This window comes from Amblyomma maculatum, chromosome 5, assembly GCF_055883805.1.
Source record: "Amblyomma maculatum isolate TAMU_Amacu chromosome 5, ASM5588380v1, whole genome shotgun sequence".
Lineage (NCBI taxonomy): Eukaryota > Metazoa > Arthropoda > Arachnida > Ixodida > Ixodidae > Amblyomma > Amblyomma maculatum.
The window spans coordinates 126,552,833-126,571,064 of record NC_139348.1 but is presented as its reverse complement, the minus strand read 5'-3'; the positions used below and the strand labels follow the sequence as shown (position 1 = coordinate 126,571,064).

Genomic DNA, 18,232 nt, shown 5'->3' with positions numbered 1-18,232 from the left:
TTGCTATTGGGAGCCGGCTTACGGCTAGGCATATAGATCCAGAACAGATAAATAACCTCTTTATTGCGCATGATATAAATTTCTATCTATTGGTTTCTGTTCGCAATTTATTTTTTCTGTAGCGAAAATCATTTTATTTGCTTACAGATAAAGATCGCTGTAATTGATTGATTGATTGGTTGACTGAAAAAACAAAAAACAAAAACAGGCACACATTTTAATGCCCGCCATGGTACAGGTTTTTGTACTCTCCTTACTCTAAATGTAGTGCGCTTGATGCCACATGGGTCTAACTCTTAGCCTAATTAGGACTAGTGCGAGGTGCCCCACCGATGTTTCGGCTATACCACGCTTACAGCTGTGAATCGAAGGTGAACCGTTGGCAACTGTTTGTAGCTTTTTCGCCGACGAAAAGAATGCGTAAAATTTGTGTATACTCACCCCGCCATCATTATGTAGATTGTGATGCACGATGAACTACGTAGATAATAAAAATAGCTGCCGTATTTTTCACAGTCCGACATTACCTGACTTGCTGGTTTGCTATTAGTGTTTTCATTTAATCTACCTTGACGTCGATGAGGGCATGAATACCATCTTTTCGACCGTATACGCTCGCTCCTAGCTCAGTGCACAAATCGCCAAATGCTGCGCATCAGCTTTCCCACAAAGTTCTGTACACAAAACAGGTCAGGGCGATCGACGGATGTGCACTAGTTACCGTGTGCATTATTTTTTTCGCCTGGTGATGGAAAACATTTATATACAGATACAAATACAGGAGGTTACGCACGAGCTGACCCCGAGTGTGTGTGTGTGTGTGTGTGTGTGTGTGTGTGTGTGTGTGTGTGTGTGTGTGTGTGTGTGTGTGTGTGTGTGTGTGTGTGTGTGTGTGTGTGTGTGTGTGTGTGTGTGTGTGTGTGTGTGTGTGTGTGTGTGTGTGTGTGTGTGTGTGTGTGTGTGTGTGTGTGTGTGTGTGTGTGTGTGTGTGTGTGTGTGTGTGTGTGTGTGTGTGTGTGTGTGTGTGTGTGTGTGTGTGTGTGTGTGTGTGTTTAAGGGGGGGTGAGTTGCTCCAGATTTTCAAATTAAGGTAGGTGCCTAAAACTTTTTCAGGTTGGGGGTGGGGGCCTTTGAGGTTAAAGGAGCGGCATATAGTCATTTTTTGTTGCCATCATCGCAATTATTTCTCCCGAATCAAGGCGCTACCTCCAGAAAAACAAGGAATAGGGTGAGTGTAGGGGAAAGAAAATAAAGGCAGGGGACAGGAAGGGAGGGAAGGGGGGGGGGGGAGGGGGGGGGCTCATCTACGTGAACCTTAACCTCGACGGCTATACCACTAGCTTTTGAGATCACGTCGAATTGTAGTGTGTATTATATTTTTTGTTTTTCTGTGTGTGATTGTTACCTGGTATGCCCCTCCTGCTTGGGCCATAAGGCCTGCAGTATTTTGAAATAAATAAATAAATAAATAAATAAATAAATAAATAAATAAATAAATAAATAAATAAATAAATAAATAAATAAATAAATAAATAAAGGTCATCTGTTCGAATGGTAACATACGGCGTCTTCACTTGAACAGTACTTGTCATTAATTACAGTAAATAAAAAGTAAATCAAATTATATTTGGACGAATTTATAAGAGGCATCAGTAGAAAATGACTTTCTTGCGCGAAAATGTTTTGTGCGTGCGTGCTTTATGGCGCAAAAGCTGGCTTGCAGAATTTTGCGATATATGTTACTATACGGGAAGTTTGCCATATTGCGTTGGCGCTTGCAAACGACCCTACAAACACTGATGACGCATTATTACTAGGAATATCAGAAATTACAGCACGAAACCGCGTAAAGCTACTGACGCGGATATGTATTCCTTCCTGGTGGCGTCTAGCGTACGTCACGTGACGAACCTCCAGGTGTCTGATAAGCGGCACAACGACGTATGTTTCGGAGGGGCAATGATTGCTTGCCCGGCCAAATCCACCCCGCCTTGACAAAAACTAAGTTTCCTCGCTATTTCAGGAATTTGCTTTGCGTTTCTTGCGGCTTTACAATCCAGGCTATGCATGATGGCAAAATCGGCCTCAAAATTGCTGTATTCGCATGAATTCGACGATAACTCATCTCTTCCCCCAAACCCGTTCCTGTCCCATGTTTCCGAGAAAGAATCTTTGCGCCAGCGAACACGCGCTCTAATTCCTCCTGTAATCTCACTTGGGAGGAGGTAGGTATCTGTGCGCCGGATTCGGGCATGAGCTGCTGTGACCCTTTTTGTGCGTCATCAGTGTCGTGGCGAAAGGCTGCTCAAGTGACCTACAAATGCCCGCATTGTAGTGTTGACTAGCACTGTGCGATGTGAAACACCTGCTGTGGACCTGCGAAGGTATACAGAATCCGTGAGACAGTGCTACCTTAGGAAAGTAGGACTGTGGTGGGACCTTGAATGTGACTACCGCAAGTGGACAATCAGTTTATCGGGAACTGCGAATTTTAAAGAGAGACCAGTTTACACTCCTTCTTCTAACTTTCTCCTACTTCTCGTCCCTTTTTCACTATGCCTGATGACAAACGTCTCGAAAAAAAAAAAAGGAAAACAGCGGAATTTCTCGTCTAGACATTAGAACAAAGTCTGCGAGCGATAGCGTCACATCGCCTCCATGCGCAAACTCTATTCACGGGAGCCCTGGCCCAACAAGTTTTGCGACCTACTTCGGAGAGCTAGATTTCTTTCTCCAGAAACAATAACATATTTGCAGGAAGCTGTAATTGGAAAATTTATTTGTAAAAACTGATCAGTCTGCACAGACTCGATTTGAAACAAAAGCTGTTTGCATGCAGGGAGCCTTGTAGACAGTGCAGCCATCTGCTGCGCTGCACCTGAACCGATGACGGTTCTAGGACTAACTCAGCTAACATTCCGCCCGCTCACTATGGAGGGCGCAGTCGGCACAACAAATGTCTTCTAATCAGGACGCCACCTGGAACACTAGCTTTTAACTCTGTGCGTGCAACAGGGCAACTTGGCTCGCTGGCCGAATCGACGTTGTGCCTGCTGGGGAGAAGAAACTCGTTGACGTCACGTCTTTCAGTTGACGTCATGCTCTGAGAGACCGCGCCGTCTACCGAATTGTGTCGGAAACCCCCACCGGCTCAATCTCGACAGTGGTATCGACCGTGCGCGCGCTTCCCTCCGAAAGGAAACGATGCGCCAACCAATCAAGCTCCTAATTCTCTCGTAGGCTCTTTAAAGCTTCTACCTGCGGAACGAGGTTGTTTCGCGCAGATCCCGCTTCAAACAGAGCCGCCCGCTCGTTTCAAATGAGTCCCGCTCTTGTATAATGCGCCGCACGGGAACCCAATTTCTGCTGCACGGTGCAAGTGCATGCTGTGGACTTGACAGGGTATGCACTATGTAGTAGCTACAGAATCCCCCATGCCATCGTGCTTCAACAAAAGCGCTCTTTTGAAGCTTAGTGAACAACCCCGCCATCTCTTTCAGTCTTCCCTGAAAATGCTTAAACCTCTCAAAACCGAGCAGATGGGGAAGTTAAGGTTTCGATCCCTATTTTTTTTCTTGATTTCACCCTGATTGAAGGTAACGGTACGGGGATCCGACGCTTTATTTCTAAGGTTAAGTTTTCTTTTCTCTTCCGACATGATCACGGCTCTCCTACGGGGAAGGAAATTCATTTGTATATTTGGTTGGCTCCCCTTTTCTACATCATTTTTCACAAGAAAATTGGGAAAAAAGGACTGAAAAGTGGAGGAAGAAAAAAGGAGAAGGCAACGCATCCCCACCTTGAATGTAGCCGTCCCGTGCGAGTGGCTGTTATATTGGCAAGTCAGTAGAGAAATGGTCGCAAATTAGCACTTCGCGACGTCTGTGCTCCGTAGGTAGAGTTTCAAATTGGGCTAGTTGGTGGTTGTTATTCCTGTGCATTGTTGCGCTTACGTAGGAACTGGGACACAATCGGAGACGACACAGAACAGATTGCGCACATCTGTTCTGTGTCGTCTCCGATTGTGTCCCAGTTCCTACGTAAGCGCAACAATGCACAGGAATCCGTAGGCAGCGCAGCGATAATCAAAGTGTACCTCTGTTCCCTGCATCCCGCTGTTCCTTTCAGCAGATACCCTTTACCAGCCCACTGTACTCAAGAAATAAATTGAGGCAAACACAAGCTTGAGAGACTGCTTTGCTTCACTGAATATGAGGACGTACAGATGCGGACATAAGAGAACGGAGTACTCTTATCCGTTCTAAGTACAATCACGCCTTCTGCACTGGAGATAACTAAACATTAAATGTGTAAGTGAATGCGCACTGTCATCTACTACCAGCCTGCACATACCATGACTTGCAGTTTCAATTATGCAACAGGTGAAACATTTGAGAAAGAAATAGCGTGTTCCGTTTACTTTGTCCGCACCAGTATGTCTGAAAGCATGTGGCATAATTTGCTGCAACTTGCAAGATAGCTCTTATTGAGAGGTGACGATACATCGACTGCATATAGTTGCATCATTGAACACGCTTGCATACACTGGTAAACATTGTGCGTGACCTTTCGTGTTCATTATTTCATCATCATATTACGAAAAAGCATTTGACTCAGTTGAAACCTCGGCGGTGATGCAGGCATTGTGAAATCAGGGGGTAGACGAGCCGTACGTGAAAGTGCTGGAAGATATATATATATATATATATATATATATATATATAGGGGGGAAATGAGGGTGCTCGTTATAATACATGAAGGAAGGAAGCCAATAGTCGGCGAGGCCAAGGAAAGCGTTGGGGATGGTACTTTGTCTTTTTTTTTAATGTTTACTTAGATAATCACAGAGATTAGTAATGTAATCTATTTAGGGGAAAGATAATTAAACACAAAGTAGAAGAAAAAACAACGTGCCGATGGTGGGGCTCTTCCAACTGAGCTATATTGGCCGCTGTCCCCCCTGCTACTTTCTTGGGTATTTATGTTGTCTGTATACGAACCTTGAGAGTGTTCACCAGCGCCACCCTCAGCCAAGGCGGCGGACGTGGAACGTCCTTTGTTACCGCCAGCGTCACGTAGAACGTGATCAAGAGGGAGGGCGAACGCTGAGCTAGAACCCTCTTACGCTACCTATGGCTTCAAGACTGCCAGAACCGAGACCCCCGTAAGCTACAAGCAGATCAATTAAGGGGAAATGAGGGTGCTCGTTATAATACATGAAGGAAAGAAGCCAACAGTCGGCGAGGCCAAGGAAAGCGTAGGGGATGTTACTTTACGTCCTTTTTTTTTTTTTTTTGTAATGTTTACTTGGGTAATCACAGAAATTAGTAATGTAATCTTGTTTAGGGGAAAGATAATTAAACACAAAGTAGCAAAAAAAAAAAAAAGACAAAGTACCATCCCCAACGCTTTCCTTGGCCTCGCCGACTGTTGGCTTCTTTCCTTCATGTATTATAACGAGCACCCTCATTTCCCCTTAATTGATCTGCTTGTAGCTTACGGGGGTCTCGGTTCTGGCAGTCTTGAAGCCATAGGTAGCGTAAGAGGGTTCTAGCACAGCGTTCGCCCTCCCTCTTGATCACGTTCTACGTGACGCTGGCGGTAACAAAGGACGTTCCACGTCCGCCGACTTGGCTGAGGGTGGCGCTGGTGAACACTCTCAAGGTTCGTATAAAGACAACATAAATACCCAAGAAAGTAGCAGGGGGGACAGCGGCCAATGTAGCTCAGTTGGAAGAGCCCCACCATCGGCACGTTGTTTTTTCTTCTACTTTGTGTTTAATTATCTTTCCCCTAAATAGATTACATTACTAATCTCTGTGATTATCTAAGTAAACATTAAAAAAAAAAACAAAGTACCATCCCCAACGCTTTCCTTGGCCTCGCCGACTGTTGGCTTCTTTCCTTCATATATATATATAGTGGCTGCACAGCCATCATAGTTCTGCATAAAGAAAGTAACAAAATTTCTATAAAGAAAGGTGTTAGGCAAGGAGACACGATCTCCCCAGTACTATTCACAGCTTGCTTAGAGGAAGTATTCAGAGACTTGGAATGGGAGCAGTTAGGGATAAGGGTAGATGGAGAATACCTCAGCAATCTGCGATTTGCTGACCACATTGCCTTGCTAAGCAACTCGGGGGAGGAACTGCAAATAATGATTGGTGACCTAGACAGGAAAAGTAGAAAGGTAGGCTTGAAAATCAATATGCAGAAGACTAAGGTAATGTTCAAAAGCCTCGGAAAGGAACAGCACTTTACATTAGGTAGCGAAGCACTGAAAGTAGTAGGCGGATATGTCTACTTAGGACAGGTAGTAACTGCAGATCCGGACCATGAAAAGGAAATAACAAGAAGAATAAGCCTGGGATGGAGCGCATTTGGCGAGCACTCGCTGATTATGACTAGCAGCTTACCGGTATCGCTCAAGAGTTGCATCTTACATGTACTGACCTATTTGGTTGAAACGTGGAGGCTAATCAAGAGAGTTTACGTAAGTTGAGGACAACCCAGAGGGCTATGGAACGAAAAATGGTAGGTATACCATTAAGAGATAGGAAGCGTGCAGAGTTTGTCAGAGAAATAACTCAGGTTACCGACATACTAGTGGAAATTAAGAAGAAGAAATGGGCATGGGCAGGACATGTAGTGCGAAGAGAGAATAACCGATGGTCGCTTAGGGTAACAAACTGGATTCCAAGGGAAGGAAAGCGTAGCAGGGGGCGGCAGAAAGTTAGGTGGGCGGATGAGGTTAAGACGTTCGCAGGGGTCAAGTGGATGCAGCTAGCACAGAACCGGGTTAAGTGTAGAAATATGGGAGAGGCCTTCGCCCTGCAGTGGGTATAGTCAAGGCTGATGATGATGATGATGATGATTTCATCATCTCTAGCATTCGTCGTTGCAGGGAAGTGGCATCCTGACGGGCAAGAGCGCCGACGATCTGTTTCCTCCTCTTGGCACATCGACGCCTCAATCCCAATTGCCGCCTTCTTCATCGCCACATCGTGCTGAAACTACGGTGATTCAGCATGTGCCGATCCCACGCATTGATTCCCTGCCTGCACGTGTCCACGAACTGTGATCTCGCTTCCCAGCTGTGCGCCACAGCTCTAATCGACCTTCCCAGCACAGCTACGCGATGCCCAAAAGCGCAATTACGGCTGCAAGACAACGACTTCAAAATATGAGATAATACGCTTAATTAGTATAACTATTGCCCCCTGGACTACACATAAGTTCCTGTTGTCAGTCGTTTTCTCAGCGCCATTTTTAGTAGGTGTTTCATGATGGTCCCATAGGGGAGCACCCGGGCTTCCATAAAGCCCATATGAGTAAAGAAACGCGATTTATTGACGCCAGCCTTTTGACTTTCTTTTTAAAATGTATGTGACCTCTTGTACGTGTCCCCTGCCAACACCCCAAATGAACTAGTGCCTCTCCTGCGGACCTCGTCTAAGTTCTCCATCCTATTTCTATTATATCTTATTTTTTTATCATTTCGGGAGTCGACGCCTGCTGACCGCTTGTCTGGCGGTAAATCGCTGGGTAGTTACTTACGTCAACTGCCTCACCAGATGATCTGAAACAAATGCTCTTCGCTGCGAGTCAGCTTCAGGGATAAACAAATTTTAGAGTAAGCCCGTTAACTTCGCGTCGCTCTCTGGTAGTCTCTGCTCAGAGGCTGTACGCAGGCTTTCTTCCCAATATCCTAGCTGAAGCTCTTCGCGCCTCGAATACATCTCGCAAGACACCATCTGTCCACATTCCCAAGACCAATGACCTCATCAAACGCTTTCACTGTACCATACCAAGTGTTTCAAGCGTACTGTCCACATATATCCTGCCCGCCTACATCAAATGGCACTCCACTTTCGTTTGTTACATTTACTTTCGCTACTGCTTCGCAAGAGATAAGTAGTTACACCCCATGTCTTCGTATGTATGGTCGCCCTACATCTTCCGCCCGGAGGAACTTTATTTTCTACCTTTAAAACTTCCGTAGCATCCCCCCCCCCCCCCCCCCCCCCGAACATTTTCCTGCATCCTGTGCTATCGCGAGATAGCGAGCCTTTGGCCCGAAGCCAGCCATGCCTCCAGAAAGGGCAGTTATGAATTTATCCACCGTGCAGTTTCTTCCCGCCATGGCGGTAAAGTTTTAAAATTTACGCCCGTGAACGCAGTAGGCGTGCGCTGAGAATTCTTCAGCCGCTTTATTGGTCCCTCTACGATGCTAGAAACACAATCGCGCATTCCTTCCCACTTCTGCTAACGACCATCACCGTCGTGGAGCTGAGGTCGTGCAAGTCTCGTGTCTGAAGCCATTTGCTGGTATCTGTCATCATTATAACTTTTGACTATAGGGCATTCAAACTGTGCGCAACCTTCTCGATTTCTTAATATTCATCATTCCTTGTCTTTGTAGGAAAGTGCACTACCTTTTAGTGAGGGTAAAGCCTGTCCGTTCTGGTGATCCTTCGTCCACAGGCCCAGCCATTTACATACATACTTGCATCGTATACCTACTGGACGGCGTTATGAATGTACATATTTTCTAGGCCCGTGTTTTTCACGTTGCGCGGCCTAATAACTAGCGGCCAATAAATCTGCTTATGAACTGTCTGTAGTCAAACAGTGCATGGTTGTTCGCTTTTTACGCCAAAAGTACGTTTCATCACATCAGAAGCTACGTTTCGTATACTTTTAGCGCAGCTTGAGTTATGATTCCGCACATAAATGTCGCTGGTGAAGGGTATATACCACAACACAACGCTGTAAAAACACTCATTACCGCGCGAGGGTGGAGCGATTGCAGACGCGAATTTTATTTGCAAAGTTTTGTAAAGGTTGAATATGATGCCCGCAGCATGCAACATGTGAATGAAAGGCATTTCTTGATCCTATCTTATAATTCCAGAAAATGATTTTGTTGGTTGGTTGGTTTATGGGGTTTAACGTCCCAAAGCGACTCAGGCTATGAGAGACGCCACAGTGGAGGACTCCGGAAATTTCGACCACCTGTGGTTCTTTAACGTGCACTGACATCGCACAGCACACGGACACCTTGCTTTTCGCCTCCATCGAAAAGCAGCCGCCGAGAAAAAAAGTATGGCTAATAACGACTACAAAGAATCCAGCAAAGGTAAAAATGACACACTGTCTCAGCAAGCAACAGGGCAAGGTGTGGCAAAATGCGTGAATAAACAACAAAACAGATGTCAAAGTATATTGGAAAGTATAAAGAGAAGATGATAATTACTGGTGAAGCAAATAAAAGTAAGGACGAGACCTAAGGCTAACGCGCCGTCATCATTTAATGTTAATGAAGTGCCCCAGCAACCTTTTGTTTTTCATCTCTTTCTCGAGTTCTTCGGGAGTAAGCAAGTATGAGTATGCACAAGAGAAATGCACGGACATCGTTTTCCAATCGTCAGAAATCACAGCAACATTTCCTCTATTTTATTGCCACTCATACTCCAAGGTTTATTAACCATTTTTATTATCACCATAACCATTATTGCCATAAAATTACCATAATCATTTTATAGGAATTATTAAACATTTCTTCCTCTCCCAAAATCTTCGGCATTTGCGACTGCTTCACATTTGGGGTCACACGGAGAAAGAGGTCCATACCGAGAAGCGCACCGCGACTACAAATATTTGTTCTTTTCAGTAAGATGAGTTGGGCCAATTCGACGTCTTCCGCTTCGGATCGAAGGGCGCGAAATACGACCTCTCATAAAAGGCGGAGTGCTCGTCTCTTTCGCGTTTTCTTTCAAGATATTTGCTTTGTTTTTTCTTCGCGAAGTAGGCACATTTTTGGAGCTGCTCACGCTGTTGTTTATAGACTATCATGATGATGATGATGAAGTGGTATCGCTACCCATGCCACTTAGAGAAGAGTAAACGAACAGTGCTGTTAGGCGAACTCCCTCGCGAAGCAATGGGGTGACGGACATCGAATCAAAAAAGATAAAAATGTGATGACGATCAACAGAATTAAGGAGAAAGTATAGTGCGAGAGACAAATAAACAGATGGACAGTTATGGTAGCGGGAAGACACCAGTAGCGGTTCGACACTGCCAAATCTGAATATCGACCGATAGCTCCGAGTTATTTCGCAATGAGGAAAAACGCGTTGGTTGCATGGTTGTGTGGTGTGAATTGCTTATTATCACGATATTTACCCACCATGTACTACAAATTAAGCCAAATCGACCAAGGTCAAATTTGGGGGTGGCCCATCCAATTTGAAGGCGGCCGTCGTATTCACCATAAGAAAAATATGCTGGTCATCGCTGTTGGTCCAAATCGGTTGAGGTCAATTTTTGGGGGTGGTGCCGGCCAAATTGGGGGTTGCCCAGGCTAAATTTGGGAGTCTCCGCGTTGGGCACAGCCGAATTAGGCTGGACATCGATATTTGTACACATGACGATGCGGCCGGAGAGGTACACCTGCCATGGCAATGGCGTACGTGACTGCATTCCTTCGTTAGAGGTCAAATCCCGGCTTCAATTGATCTTCGGAAATGGTAGCAGTACAGTTCAAGCTCTAAAAAAAAAAGCTTTTCTGATGCTCAGTATCTATATTACGGCGGGTTTCAGCTTTCCTTCGTTGTGATTAAGAGATCGCTATTGCTTTCGCATTTGAACTCAATTGTAAGTATAGCGTTCAAAAAGAGGGGGCGGGCGGGTAAGGGTCCCGCCGTCTTTTTTTTTTTTCTAATGGTTACATGTGTTGGACGTGAAGTGGACCGTACAATACAATAACTGTCAACGTTATTAATAGTGACCAGTATTATGAAAACAGAGTTAACTGCGCCTTCGCCGGGGTGGCTCAGTGGTTAGGGCGCTCGACTACTCTGCCCAAGGATGCGGGATCGAATCCCGGCCTCGGCGGCCGCTTTTCGATGGAGGCGAAATGGAGTGACGTCCGTGTGCTGTGCGATATCAGTGCAGGTTAAAGAACCCCAGGTGGTCGAAATTTCCGGAGTCCTGCACTACGGCGTCTCTCATAGTCAGAGCTTAGAGACGTTAAACCCAACAAACCAAACCAAACCACTGCAGAGTTAACTCCAGAATCCGGCTTAGGAAGACATCTCTGCCTTCTCTAGCAAATGATCTTTGTTTTAGCACTGCCATTTAGGTCATGACTCAGTGAAGGTCATTGGTATATTCGAGTCTGAAAAACAATAAAACTCGTTTGAGAAACAAAGCAAGATGGGCACCGGAATAGGGCTTTCATCTAGGTTTATTTGCTCTCCAGACCAGCAAAATATACGACAGGAACAATGCATGCGCAGTATGAATTCTCGTGAACCACGCCGATTTACGCTCCTTGTATGGTCATCTCTCTCTTGTCGAAGCCGTGGCCTAAAAATCCATTGCAAAGGAGCAATCATGTTTGGGCAGCATGTGTGAATTGGAAAAAAAAAAAAAATATGTTATGCTACAAACCTAAAGCGGTTCAGAATGCAAACAAGGTCATCCACAATGTAAAGAAATGGAACAGTCGCAGCGTGCCTATCCCAATTCCTGCGCCCCAATCTTTAAGCGCATCACGCACGACGGAAGGATAAATGCAGGAAACAACAGCCAGAGGATTGCTAAACTGGGGTCGTTAAAACGAACACATTGACCTGCGTGATCCATCTACATATGCCAGGTATAGGACCTGCATTTATCTCAGCATTGCGCCTACTGCAAAATATGTGAACCACGGTTGCACGACATCAAAGTTCTGGGAAGAGAAGGTGTTATTAATAAGACACGACATGCGTTGAAACCTTATTACACCAGAACAAGGGGAAGCGATTTCGTCAGCGATACATTTGTGGTACTCGTGAAGACTGGGTTGTTGTATCCAGAGTGGTTTGCGTGAATAGCTGTTCCTTACAAGAATTCGTATTGCGCACGCCTAGTTCCTTCCTTGTGCTTTGCTGGTCCGGAGAGCAAACAGAGCTGCATAATGTTTAATGCTTGTACCATGCACATCTCCTCATTTGTCAAAATAGAAGCCTGGGCGAGTTGGTATGTATACATCCTAAAACAGCGCAAAAGAACAGGGACGAGAGAACAAAACGTACAACACGCAGCGCTCGTGTTGTACGTTTTGTTCTCTCGTCCCTGTCCTCATTTGTGTTTCTTCTATCGAAATGCTCGGTAGTTCTACTATGGACCGTCTCGTCCTTCGCGAGGGATTTTATATTATTCAGGTACACATGCCGCGACTTTGCGACCCGAATGATGACATGCGGCTAAGTGAATGTCCCTCGTTTGCTACACACTCGTATACATTAATATATGCAAGGACGCTCTTACAGTTCTTCATCAAAACGAGCGCCTAAATGAATTTTCCATGTCTGTAAAATGGGATTAGAACTATGCGAACTAGTTCGTGGTAATGCGCTAAGCATTACCACGAATGCTTAAAGAGAATTTAGAGGGAAAAATATCGCGTAAAAAAATAATGCGCGAAATCTGCTCCACTCAAAGTGGTCACCAGCATATGTTCGCAACAAAATTTGAAACCTCACTGGAATTAACTGTTAGGAAGCTGTTTCCTAACCCGAAGCGAAGTAAATGATCTTACATTCATAACTTCAGGACTACTAATTGAGAAATATTTCACAATGTGCGCTTGAGGAATAGCGCTGCTATATGCAACATCCCTTATTATATATGCAACGTGTCTAGACCTGTTACTTTATGCAAATTGTGAGCAAAGTGGACTTTACTACAAAGCAGCTACTCCAATAAAAACAAAACGGTGCAGAATGCAGAAGTTAGAAGCGAGCATTTGTTAATATGTGCTTCCTGAATAAAATTATAGTACCCATTACCTTTTGAAAGTAACGGTGCAGTGAAAGTTCGTTAATGGACGGAGTTATTCACAGACGATGGAGATTGAAAAGACTACAGAGAAGTGCACTGACTTTGATTTACTTAGGGAACCTTAAGGCATTCTTTTAATATTAACCAATCCTAGCTATTTTTGTACTCCGCGAATATTTCATTATTCGGGAAGGCAGTACTTATTCGTACAGCAGCGCTAGAATTACGCCAACTTGCTCCACTTGGAGGATAGTTTTGAAATTCCAGATGCTGATACGTTAACCGTCTGGGATCTTGTTACGGGGCTACAAAGGGCTTATTCGAAAAGCGCGTGTCATATTTGCTCGTTAGAAACGATAATCGTACGCCCATGAATTTATCGCCGCTATTTATACCTTCGAGAGAGTTCCAGAAACCCATCTACTTCTGCTTTATTGATTATGCAAAAGCGTTTGACTGCGTAGATCACAGCAGATTGTGGCAAGCTCTCCAAGAGATGGGAGTTCCAATTCACCTCATCTGTCTCCTCAGGAACCTTTATGAAGGGCAAGAGGCCACAGTCAGAACTGGGCATGGCCTTACTGATTGGTTTCCGATTGAGAAAGGGGTGAGGCAAGGCTGCATACTGTCGCCCTGCCTATCTAACCTATATGCAGAGTGCATCATGAGGAAGGCCGGTCTGGACGAGTCTTCAGCTGGAGTGAAGATTGCTGGAAAACGTATCAACAACCTTAGATATGCGGATGATACCACTTTAATGGCAGAAAGTGAAGTGGAACTCAAGAGACTTCTGATGCGCGTACAAGAAGAGAGTGAGAAGTTTGGGCTTAAACTGAACATTAAAAAGACGAAGATCATGGCGTCTTGCCCTATCAAGTCCTGGAGCATCAATGGACAAGAAGTGGAAGCTGTGACAGATTTTCTGTTCTTGGGCGCCAAGATTACCTCAGAAGGAGACTGCAGCCATGGAATTAGGAGACGCCTGCTTCTGGGAAAGAGAGCAATGGTTAGCCTTGACCGCCTAGTAAAGAGCAGAGACATTAGTTTACCAACCAAGATCCGTATAACCCGTGCTATGGTCTTTCCAGTTGTGATGTATGGATGCGAGAGTTGGACTGTGAAAAAGGCTGACCGCCGAAGAATTGACGCGTTTGAATTGTGGTGCTGGCGAAGACTCTTAAGAGTTCCTTGGACTGCCAGAAGATCAAATCAGTCGATATTGTCGACCATAAACCCTGACTGCTCATTGGAGGGTCAAATTCTAAAGTTAAAGCTCAGCTACTTTGGTCATCTGATGAGAAGAGAGGAGTCGCTGGAGAAAGATTTGATGTTGGGAAAGGTTGAGGGTCGCCGGAGAAGGGGTAGGCAGCGAACGCGATGGTTATATGGCATTCTCGAGGCACTGCAGATGAAGCTATGTGATGTTAAGAAGATAGTGAGAGACCGGAAAGCGTGGCGTGACATGGTCCATAGGGTCACGAAGAGTCGGACACGACTGAACGCCTGAACTGAACTGAATTTATACCTTCTTGATTTTATCATGCCGACTTAGAAATCAATAAGGAGTACGGGATCTCATTAAGTTTCTTGACTCACAAAATGAGATTGACAGAACCCACAAGGATCTGACAAATAAAAGCAGCGCTCGGAGGGAATTATATCACTATAGGATTGTGCAGCGACACTGCCATCGTCATCGGCGATAGCGTGCGTCGCCTATAGGATGATGTTCCCCGTCGACGCAGCTATCAAGCTTCTACACCGAGCTCATCCCCCTGTAATAGTCAATACTTGCTGCCAACAGAAGGGCCTTCTTTCTCCACTTAGTTGGCATCACAATGGTGACCACCAGCTTCTTACATCCTCCATCTGCCTACTGTTCCATGATAGCGGTTGATATACCACACTGGCTGGCTACCCAAGTGTTCCTAACTCCACAGTATTTGCTCCAGGACCGGCACTCCAGCCAATCACGCCCTCCTGACGAGAGCTTCTTGGGTACTCCTTGCATTACGAGCTGGACGTGGACTGGTTATCTATATGTGTAATGATTAGATCGTACGTAGTTCAATTCGGTTATCGTACTCTTATCGCCCAATGTGCTATGGGGGGGGGGGGGGGGAGCCTTTGTAGCGGCACTGCCATTGGCATCAGCGATGATGAGGCGGATGAAGTTGGACCCCGAGCTCGCGTGCTCGTGCATGAGAGAACGGCCCCAGCAACCGAGCCAGGCAGCAGCACAACGTCATTGGCCTGCTCCACAGGTCTGATAGTAGCCACGTACACCGGCCTCTCACAATAAACGGAGGCAGCTTGTAAGCACAGCGCAGCCTTGCTGTGGCATATCTGTTATGTGAACTAACTTCAACTATCCCTCTCTCACAACTCTTATATCCACTCATCCCCTTCCCCCAGTGCAGGGTAGCAAACCGGTTTCTTTTACCGGTTAACCTCCCTGCCTTTCCTCCTCATCTTCCTCCTCCTCCTCCTCACTCAACCTGCGTGCCTACAAATCCCTAGCGAAAAAACAGTATGAGTCACAATAACCTCATACAGATTTCTCATACTGAACTCATACAAGTCTCATACAATCTCATATATTTCTCCTACGTTGAAAGATATTTTTATGAGAATATGTGAGATTTATACGAGTTTTGTATCAGTTTAGGATGAGAAATCTGTATGAGGTTATTGTGACTCTAGGGCTTTTTTCGCTAGGGATACTCCATAGCATGCGGTGCATAGCGGGCATCTAAAGCATATGACAGAAATAGTGCTTTATCCCCGTTCACGAAGTTAACCTGACGTTGCACTTGCTATATGAAGGAGCATTGTAAATGCCCGTATAAAGAGACAGCCTCATTATCTATTACCATGCAACAAGAAAATTCGAGCGACAGGAAAGAGCAAGATTCGAGACAGCCTTTTCGCGCCGGAATTCGTGAAGTTGTTACCGTTATATTTCATATCGCATTGTCAGTTATGCGGATATGCGCTTTTACCGAGTGAATTCGTGGAAGCAGAGTAATCGAATTGTTTATACAGCCAAGCGTCGGGCAATGGGTACTCTTACCGACCACTGGCTTAGAAAGAACTTTTGCAAGGATAGGACTACGTGACCTCCAAAGGAAAAACCCTGGCCACCTGCAGCAGAGGCCAGTGAGACTCATCTCAAGTAGACGTTCCACTGAGTTTCGAAGCTGGGATGACAAATGCGATGTGAAGTATAGCCGTGACAATTTCACAAGTTCCGGCAAGAAATGACTGTCTGTGTGCCCCGCAACAAAAGCACCCTGATTCCAACCGCAAATAATGCTCTTCATTTCTTGAAGTTAAAACATCATTTTACACGGCGACTAATGTTTGTGACAGCCGTTGGTCTCCTGCTCAACGTGTCTCTATAATACCAGCGTGGAAATGAAAGAGAAAGACGGCGATCATAATGGAAAGGGGGGGGGGGGGGCGGCGAGTTATGTGTCAAAAGCACAGCGTGGCGAAAGGGCTTAAACCTCTTTTTACTCCTTATGCCCGCCTTGTTGTTTTTCAACGGGATCTTGCAGTGACTTGTCCGTCTATAGACCACTGGGTTGATTAGTATTTGAATATAACATGGGCGACATGCTTTTACCTGCAGCTTTGAGAGGATCTGAAAATTAAACGAGCATTCTGCTAACGTTGTGCAGGGGGGGATTTCGACAGAATCCTTTCGCCTGCGGTGAGGAAATGTGCTCGGGCCATATATATTTTTACTTCTATAATAGACATGGTGAGACAGTGTTTCACAAACCCAAAGCTCGCATCATTTTCGAGCAATTTTGGTTTGAGCAGAACTTTGTCCAAAAGTGCATTTGTGATTGCGAATATCCGTGCGAATATACTTCAAAGTGCCGCTATCTCAACATCAAAGTACAGCACATAAATGTGATTCAACACGTGTGTCTATCTTTCATATCATCATTTTATATTCAAGACGCTCTAAGTCACTGGATAGAGCGCCGGCTCTTTGACATTATCAAAGATTCATAGGCTCCCTGGTAGCATTTCCATGTCCACCCATTAGCTTTAAACAGCTTACGCTTATTCTGCAGGTTATAATCGCCATTACGATTAGTATGGTCTCATTCAAGTGATCCCCGGATTAAAGCGCAAAATTCCTGAGGTTAATGCGCACGCTCGTACACGTCTTTCCTCTCTTGCATAAGGAACAAGCCCTCGACAAGTCATAAACCTTTCGTCTTGATCAAAGGTTTACATTCTCTAGGATAAGGGACGTATGCCCATCATCCATTAGGTTAAAACAGCTTGCGCTTAGGCTGCAGATCGTACTCGTAAACAGCGCTCAGAGAAGTCTCTTTCATCTCTCCCAGTTATTCATGGCGTTTTACAGCGCCTGCCCCGAACCTGCACTCAACACGGAGCGGAAATGGAATCGGGAATCGCGCTGCTCCAGACGTGCTTCTGGCCCGTACATGAGAGCGGCAGTGATTGCACAAAGCGGCGAAAGCGGCGCTTGGAACTCAATCTGCCAGGCGTATCAAATACCAGACTTTTTCCGAAGCACGAAGAGCAAGAAGGGTTGGAGATGAGACAAGGCGTGTAGCAATCACGGAAAGAGCAAGGCGTAACGGGCCGACATACCTGTGATTCCTTCAGGGTGCAGAGCGGATCCTGCTTCCTATTCGAAAGCCGAGCCGGACGCTAACACAGGCAGTCATAGATAAAGTACAGCGGGCTTTGTTTACTCCACTGTGCACGCAGACTGCTGTAATCACTATATATCATATAGAGCCGCGAACGGGAGCCTGTCGTTTCTGCAAGCAGACAGCGCAGTAGTGTACTGCGTAATGTATCAGATCTTGTATAGTACTACAGTGCGAACGGTACACGGCTGGCACCGGACAATTGGGGCCTCAATGCTCGAAGAAGTGAGCACGTGACTAGGGGATGATAAGCTGCAGCTCTAGCTGTCGGGTTCTGTGCAATTACTACTTCGGTGCTGTCGGGAGTGAACTAGTCGGAATTCGTTCTTTTATAAGCCTTGCTTTGATGGCTTGACTCCTGCTTCATTAGAGCAAGACGAATCTTCCTCTGTAGGGCCAAGAAATTGAGATAAATCACATGTTAGTAGACCGTGTTGTTCTACACATGACCACGCAAAATATCTACTTTTGTTGGGGGGGGAGGGGGGGGGGGCAGATTCTATAACAAGCAGTACGGGCACACAGCGCAAATGCAGTATCTTTGCTGCTCCCTTTTAATTGCTGCGTTTTTCTCTCCGTGTTCGATGGTCAACCACTTTGCTCAGATGCATCTGTCAAGGAACTTTTGTACCCATAATAATATTGGTGTTCTGTTTCCAGCTTTATAAATTAATTTCCCATGTCTCAACATTTCTTTA

At 45.4% G+C, this 18,232-nt stretch overlaps 1 protein-coding gene across 1 annotated transcript in view; it reads right to left on the bottom strand.

The window, feature by feature from the left end:
* Positions 1-18,232, bottom strand: part of LOC146189463 (uncharacterized) — a 44,515-nt gene that overhangs the window by 4,779 nt on the left and 21,504 nt on the right. The window lies entirely within an intron of this gene.